General features: G+C 40.9%; 1 protein-coding gene across 1 annotated transcript in view; it reads right to left on the minus strand.

Moving 5' to 3' along the window:
- The window catches only part of R3hdm1 (R3H domain containing 1), a 141,380-nt gene extending 133,184 nt beyond the window's left edge, over nucleotides 1-8,196 (minus strand). The window contains exon 1 of the mRNA XM_032914913.1: nucleotides 8,005-8,196. The gene's annotated coding sequence lies outside the window, so the exon portion shown is untranslated. The remainder of the gene's footprint in view (nucleotides 1-8,004) is intronic.
- Between the last annotated feature and the right edge of the window lie 431 nt (nucleotides 8,197-8,627).

Consider the following 8,627-nt stretch of genomic DNA (forward strand, 5'->3'; position numbering starts at 1 on the left):
TTTGTACAGGTTCCTTTGTTTGTCAATAGCAAACAGAAGATTTTATGTAGTTGAGAGAGGCCTTTATTTCACTCCATTTTTGAGTAATCACTTCCTCCCCATCTTACTTCTATTTATTCACTTTTTTTTTTTTTTTTTTTTTGATAAGAGAACAGTTAATAAAATTAGCCACATGGCTGGGAGGTGGGGGATGGGAGGGTGGTACACACCTTTAATCCTAGCACTCAGGAGGCAGTGGCAAGAGGATCTCTGAGTTCAAGACCAATCTGATCTACAGAGAGAATTCTAGGACAGCCAGTACACAGAGAAATCCTATCTGGGAAGAAAACTAAACCAAATAACAAAAAAAATTAGTCACAGTAGCACAGTTGGGAGGTGGAGACAAAAAACACCAACTTGAGACAACTGTAAAACCTTGTCTAAAAACAAATTTAAGAGTAACACTACTTTAACCATACTTGCTTCTCACCATTCTCATCAAGTATCAAAAAGACAACTGCTGTAACTCCAGCCCCAGGCATCTCCTACCCTCTTTTGGCCTCTGCAGGAACCCACACATATGGGTTTGTGACAGACACAAACACATAAATAAAAATAAATCTTAAAACAAACCAATTCTCTAAAACTCTGCCAAACCAAAAAGACTAGTGTAACAGAAAGCTATGAGAATTCGACTCAAGCCTTGGTACTCCCAAGTTTACAGACTGACTGTAGCTTGCTCGAAATCATAACTCTAGTTCCTTAATGGCAGCAGATTCTTTGAACCAGGACTTAAGATTTCCACTGGATAAGTACTTCTCATAGTTTAGTCTGAAAGTCACTAAGGGGTCACCAAGATCCTTTCAAAAGATCCATCCGGTTCTTCCTCATCTATTTGCATCACTAAACTGTGCTCTTTAGTGTTTGTGTTTATGTATGAGTTCTGCCAGGATTAAAAACCAGAGGACTTACTCCTATCAGACAAAGGCTTTACCTCTGAGCCACATTCTGCAGACTCAAATATCATTTACATTTTAATCAAAACCACATATCCTAGCAGGGAAAATCCCAGAGTAGAACTTAGGCAAAAACAAGACCAATGCCAATTTTTAAAAGTTATTTTTCATATAAAATGAAATATTATATAAACACATAAGCATATCATTCTTTAAATATATAAATATACTTTATTTAATAATGTTAAGATGGCAGTATTATCCAAATTGGCCTATGCTTTAATATAATCCTGATGAAAATCCAAGCTGAATACTTTACAAAATCATTACCGATTAAATGATATATGGTAACAAAATAGACATGGGATGGGGAAAACAACCCCCTCCTTCAACACATTTAAACAGTTTTAGCATTTTAATTTCAAAACTTACATGGTGCTGATGTCCTCACTTTTGATCAACAAATTTCCAACCACAGTACTGAGACAGTTCAACAACCCCTCCTCCCAACACCTCCCCTTCCTATACCCACCCAAAACTCTTGAATAAAATTCGTTGAAACAAAAAATAGCTATGAGAGTACAGAGATGGCTGAGCAGTTAAGAGGTCCATTTACCCTTGCAGAGGACATAGGTTCAGTCCCCAGCACAGCACCCACATGGTGGCTTACAACCACCTGTAATTCCATTTCCTCAAGATCCAATGCCCTCTCTTGGTGCCACAGGCTATTGCACATACTTGGTACATATAAATTCATGTAAGTACACAACATATTCACATATTTTTTTCACATAAAATTTTTAAAGTAAATCTTTTTTTCTTTTTGGAGACAGGTTTTCAGTGTATCCCTGGCTGTCCTGGAACTGGCTGCTTATACCACACTTGGCCTTGAATTTAAAGATCTGCCTGCCTGTGCCTCCTGAGTGCTGGGATTAAAGGGGTGACCACAATCTGGCTAGTAGATACATTTTTAAAAAGCTGAATAAACCTAGTTACAAAAATGATGACAAGTTCCTATCTTAAAAGAGGTAAATAAAATATTTTATTACTTAATGAATAGCCTCTTGACAAAATCACATTTCAGTAACCCACCAAAGAACAGTATTGATGACTGACACATAGATTCTTTTTTGTATGAAGAGTTGGAAAACAAAAGCTGTAATGTAATGAACAAAGAAAGGGAGGAGGGGATGGAGGAAGGAAGGAAGGAGGAGAGGAAGGAAGGCAGGCAGGAGGGTAGGAAAAAAGAAGAAACTGGCACTCAGGGAGACAAGTCATCCAAAGTGATGGCTTGGGCTTTATCGCATCTACTATGCATACAACATGAAAACAGAACATCTTAGATCTGCTTGATGTAAGTGTTTCTACGATGCATACAATGTGATATCAGAACACCCTGGATCTGTTTGCCCTCAGAGTCTGCTATGCTCAGATAGCATTAACACAATAAGAAAATTTTGCAATGAAATATACAAAACATGAGAAAAACTTAGTTGACATGTGTTTAAAAACATCTTTGCCTGTAAAATTATGAGAACATATCAATATGTTTTACTTTTAAATAACTATAGGTTCACAGGAAACTGAAAAAATAGTACAGCAAAATCTAAAACTACCATTCATGTAGCTTCTTCTATTGCCATTACAGGTGTATCTTTTACTATTAAAGCTAAGACATTGCTTCTTATTTACTTTAAAACCTCACTCAGAGCTGGGCAGTAGATGTGCAGGTCTTTAATCCCAATACTCAGGAAGGCAGAGGTAGGTGGGTCTTTGAGTTCGAGGTCAGCCTGGTCTGCAAAAAAAGTTCCAGGACAGCCAGGGCTACACAGAGAAACCCTGTCTCACACCTCCTACCCCCCACCCAACTCTACATAGTGAGTTGCAGGCCAGCCAAGGGCCACGTGGTAGAACGCTGTTTCCAAACAACTCCAAATCAAAAAACCAAACCAAACCATACTTAAGACTTTAGAGTATGTAGTCATGTACAATTTTACTAAACATATAGGTTTATGTAACAAACAACCACCACAATCAAGATACAGAGTGGCATTGTCACCACCCCATCTCCCAGGTTACCATTCTGCTTCCCACCCTATGGTATGTAACTGCTTAAGACTCTTGCTTTTTACGTTATCATATTTTCTTCAAGGTCTGCCCAAGCTATTGCTATGGCCATGGCTTGGGACCCTTTATCACTGCATAGTATTCCATACACAGATGGTATGGACACATCACAGTTTAACTTAGTCAGGGGCATTGGGGTCATATCCAGAAAACAACAACCAAATTACTTATTTTAAACAGTAATTCCATAATGTGGAAATTCTTTTCTCAAGATTTAAAAAAAGAAAGTCTAACACTACTTAAGCGATTACTTTTGCATACATGGAGAAAATTTTATTTTCACATTAAACTTTTCATTTTATTGTTATATTCTAGATCATCCCTTAGTATAATGACCAATGCATCAAGAGGGATCTGCAGTTGATTAAAGTTGTACCTCAAATTGCAAGGTGACACATTAGAGTAGTTAAGGAACGCTTTCATGTAGAAGATAGGTTAGTAAAGCTAACTGCACAACTACAAAGGCAGTTTCAATCTGTCACTTACTAAACTAAAACTGGCTTAAGTCTAATGGCAGACCTTTCCTTGCCACCAGATTACACCTCTCAAAGTCAGAAATGCAAACAAACAATTCTTCTATTTAATTTCTTTTAGAAGGAAATTACAGCAAGTTGTGGATGACATAAATGGAGAAGACCAAAGAACTACCATTAAAAATGCTAAGTGATCTACTATTTATAGAATAAGAGATTCAAAAAATGTATAGCTTGCCTAGAGAAGTGAGTTTACAGATAAAAATTGAAAGAGTCACAAGGGCTGGAAAGACAGCTTAGGAGCTCCAGAGAACCCAGGTTCAATTCCCTGCACCGACGTGGCAGCTCACAACAGTCTATAACATCAGTTCTAGAAGATCCTATACCGTTTTCTGACCTGAGGTGACTAGACATACAAGAGGTGTACAGACATACACGCAGGCAAAACATCCATATACATAATAAGAAATAACTTCTAAAAAGGCATAAACTGCCAAGCATGGTCCATGTTTTTAAACCCAGCACCCAGGAGGCAGAGACAAGTGGATCTCTAAAGTTTGAGGCCAAGTTTGGAACAAAGAGTTCCAGGACAGCATGGGCTACACAGAGAAACCCTGTCATGAAACATCTTCCCCCAAACCTCCAAAAAGGCATAAAGGCACTGATAGAGCAAAGAACGATAGAACTCTAAAGGAAAATGTTCACTTTAATGTCCGCGTGAACACTAAGAATGGGTGAGCAGCACAACAGTAAAGAACGAAACCTGGAAATAAAGCAAACTGCAGGGGAGCTCAGGCAGAGAACGAGCTCTGAGCATGATTACATCTTACTTCACTTGTCCACCAGTGACTGACTAAACTGCATTGTGGGGAGTATATATATTCACATGTAGGCTAACACCAGATACAAGCAATTTGTTTAACTTAATCTAATCAGGCCCTTCTATGAGGACCAAAGTTAATTTGATAGAAATTTTATTGTGTTATTTGATGCATGGTACATGTATTATTACATACATAAAGATGACAGTGAGCCCCAAAGATTAAGTACAAAGCAATTTAAATTTTTTTACGTTTAGTATTATATGGGGGAAAAAACTAATAAATTTCCTTTTCTTTCACCTGCATATCAATTTAGTTACCTAAAACCATAAATAAATTATCTGCCTATAGGCAAGAGTGACTACAGAAATGGAGGATTGGTCCTGTGGTTTGCAACAAGAGCAATCTGAAATGTTCATTTCCACGTGTAAACACACCTCTATGACATATAAGTGCTGGACATTTTTACAACAGATCATGGGAAGTATTAATAGGGAAGTTTTCTGCTCCAAATAGAAACAGATTATTATAGATTCACTAGTCTTTAGCATAATCAACTCTTACTACACTTCCTTACTTATAAGAATGACACCTTAATATTAATCCAAATGGTTATAGCTGGATATTTTAAAACATCAGTTCAAAGGGAAATCTCTTTAATTACTTGGTAAGTCCCCTTAGAGAAGCACCCAAATGCAGAGAGCACAATAACTTAGTGCCTGTGACTGTGCAGGTGCTGTCAACCTTGGACGTTACCAGCGACACTTCATAACACAACTGTTGGCATACTAATCTTAAATTGGCTCAACAGCACCAACTCCAAGGACACCTTCATGTGTGAAAACTATACTTTCAAAAATGCTTGGGAACAGAGAGGAAAATGTTATTTCAAAGAAAAGAAACAACCAAGGACTGCTAAACAATGGAGTAGAAACTAAAGAGCAAGGACTTAACTTAATGTCCGAATACTTGCTAGCAGTGTGAGGTGAAAGGTTCAATCCCTAGCATTGAGGACAAAAAACAAAGCAGAAATAAACCAAGGAACCTGAAGAGTGCAAAGCAACAGTCTGGTAACTAACAGTCTGGTAAAATAACTTTCTCAATCTTAACTTTGTATCACAGTCAATTGCTTTCTTTGGTAGCAAAATGAGTTCAATAGCAACTGTAACCTAGATCTTGAAACATATTAACAAAGTAAAGTGAGACAATACTGTAACAGTTTACTACTACAACACAAAGTACATATTTTAAATGGGTAATCTATTTGAAATATGTTCCAAAAGCAGAAACCTTAAACAAAAGGAAATTCTCTTTGGCACCCAATGACCAATTTAGGATATATTGTCTGCTTACAAAAAGAATGGCTAGAGGCTAGCAAGATGGCTTAGTGCATAAGGCACTTGGCCTTTAAATCAGACCACCTGAACTCAATCCCGGAGACCAATACACTAGAAGGAGAACTGATTTCTGCTAATTGTACCACTGTCCTCCACCCCCCTAAAATATATCATGGTACTTCTGTTCTGTACCCCGCAACCCAGTAAATGTACTAAAACAAACAACATATCTATGAGCTACTGTTTTAAGCTATTGTGTACATTAACACTCCTACAATACTCAACAGCAGAAGAGGTTTGAGGATGCAACAATATTCTGTGCCTATGAAGAGCAAATTCATTCTCTAAATATGAAAATGAGAAAACAAAGATAAATATTTAATGTAACAAATATATGTAAGACACAATCTTAGGAGCTTTAAATATTCTATTTATAACTCCATAGATTAAGCATTATCCTCCCCATTATACAGATGGGGAAACTTAACTGAGGTTAGGTTAAGTTAGATTAGCCTCATAAAATGATCCCACCACTAGTCAAAGAATGTAGTCTCCTGTATTTTCATCAGGCCTTCCCTGCAAAGAATTCATGAGACCTAAAAATATCATTGCATAAATTACCAATTAATTATCAAGTTTGGGGAAATATGCTAGGGAATGTATGTTATGGGAACTTAATGGAGGAGCTGAGGGAACTAATCCTCCAAAGCTATGTACTACATTAAAAAAATTATCAATACATAACCAGATTCCTTCTTAATCCAAATGAACGGATCTATTTTACTTCTGTATCTACTTGCATTGTTTTACGAACATGGCAGATTCCTAAGGTACTTCTGTGACCCTGAAGAAATAGTCTATCAGTCACAGTGCTGATTGCTTCTTCAGAACCAATGCTTACTCAAGAACAAGTAAATCTTAGAAATGGGGTGGTCTGTAGCCATGACTAGTATAGGCTGTAGAGTCCATTAGTCATATTCTCCTAGGTTGAAAAGCAAAGTGGAACTTGCCAGGCACACTATCAAAATCTGATGCAATTATAAGAAAAATCCCAAAAAATAGCTAAAGATGCAAAATCTCAAGAGAATGATATTTCTTCAGTTAAATGTGTGGCTACATGAACCTTCCTCATTCAAGTATTATAAGAAAGGGTCCTCCACGTTGAGTTCAGCTTTTCATGACTCAATGTTCTTGGAATCAATGGCATTTAATTTTAAGGGTGTTGTTTTTAGCTGGTCAGTGGTGGCCCACACCTTTTGGATCCCAGCATTTGGAAGGCAGACAGAGACAGGTGAATCTCTGTGAGCTCAAAGCCAGCCTTTTCTAGTGAGTACCAGGACAGCCAGGGCTATGCAGAGTGACCCTGTCTGAGGAGCGAATCCAAAATAAAGGGGAGGATAGAATGGGATTCTTTAACTTGACCTGGGCAAACCATAACCTTAGGGGGGTGGTGGTGGAATATGTGTTTGTGCGTATTCATTCATGCTAGAAATTCTTTTTATCTTCTTCAGAGATGTATCTTATGTCTTGGGAGCTACCCCTTCACCTCTAACTAGTTTAGGAGACTTGCTCTCTCGGGACCCAATTCACAGAAGTCACAACAACCGGACCCAATTTGGTTTCTCTATAAAGGCAATTTCAGACAACAGTGACAATCTCCTGCAGATAACAACCACAAGAAGAGAAAACTTCTAACAAACAGGGATGGAAAGGGGGAGGGGGATTAACAACACCATAACGTCCCCATAGGGACCCATCAGCGACCAAGGCTGTGACAGTCATTCAACTTTCTTGCTAATTTCCCCACTGTTTTCTTGCTAGCAGTACAGGCACGACGTGCTGTTTCCCTTTTGGTGTGTGTGACAATTCCCCGGAGCGGGTCTATCAGCCCCGGGCATCTGCGCCAGGCCGGGGAGAACAGTTCCGCGAACGGCCCCTGCTCCAGCCTGGCCTGACTATGGCTGCTTTTCCCCTCCGTCCTCCCCGGATCTCCAGGGCTCGCAAGAGCAGCAGCTGCAGCAGGGACGCTCGGGGAACCTGTCCCCAGCTCCCCCGCTAGGCCTCAAGGGGTTGGCGCTGCACATGGCCCCCAGCGAAGCGGCGGGCACCGCGCGATGGAGGCGACCGGAGGGCTCGTCTCAGAACCCGACGGCCCCTGGCGGGCGGGAGGGGAGGAACGCCGTCTCCTCAGCGCTTAGCTCCCTGCCTGCCTCACTCTCCCGCTCCGTTAGCGCTACCGGTCGGCGGGCGGGGGAGGGGAGCGGGCGCGTTATTCCCGGGGCGCCGCGGGGGAGGGGACCGCATCTCTTACCCGCGTTACTGAGGAGAAGGAGCAGGAGGAGGTGGCGGGAGCGCGGCGCAGCGGGGCGACGGCGGGGCCGGCTGGTTGCAAGGAAGAGTCTCACGGAAGGGAATTAACCCCATCACCAGCCCGGACACCGGCTCCAGCGGCAGCCGCGGCGGCAGAATCCCGCCCCTTCCCACCACGCACTAGCCCCGCCTCTCCGTCGCGTTGACGAAAAGCAGCCTACCTCATACGCTAGATCAACACTGAGTGACATACGGATGATCCAATCATCGTCTGAAAACCCACTTTCGCTCCACCCCATTATCACTGCGGGCAGCGGGAGAACGGGACTAAGTCTATCTCCACCCATAGAAGAAAAAGAACCAATCCCTGGCAAGTTGTTGTACTTGAAGGACGCAAGAGACAACCAATGATAAAGCTAGGAGGACAGCCATTTTGCCCACTTGTGAAAGAGCCACCTTTTCCCACGAGTAGGAGCCTGAGGTGGGCAAGTTCCGGGCAATTTTAGTCAGTGGAGATATGGAAGACAACTATATTTCTTCAGGAAATGATTGTAGAGCTCTTTAAGGATGAAAGGACAATTTTGTCGTTCATATGGGGGAGACGAGAGGAAGGCTTTAAGGATG

Source organism: Rattus rattus, chromosome 10 (assembly GCF_011064425.1).
Source record: "Rattus rattus isolate New Zealand chromosome 10, Rrattus_CSIRO_v1, whole genome shotgun sequence".
Taxonomy (NCBI): Eukaryota; Metazoa; Chordata; class Mammalia; order Rodentia; family Muridae; genus Rattus; species Rattus rattus.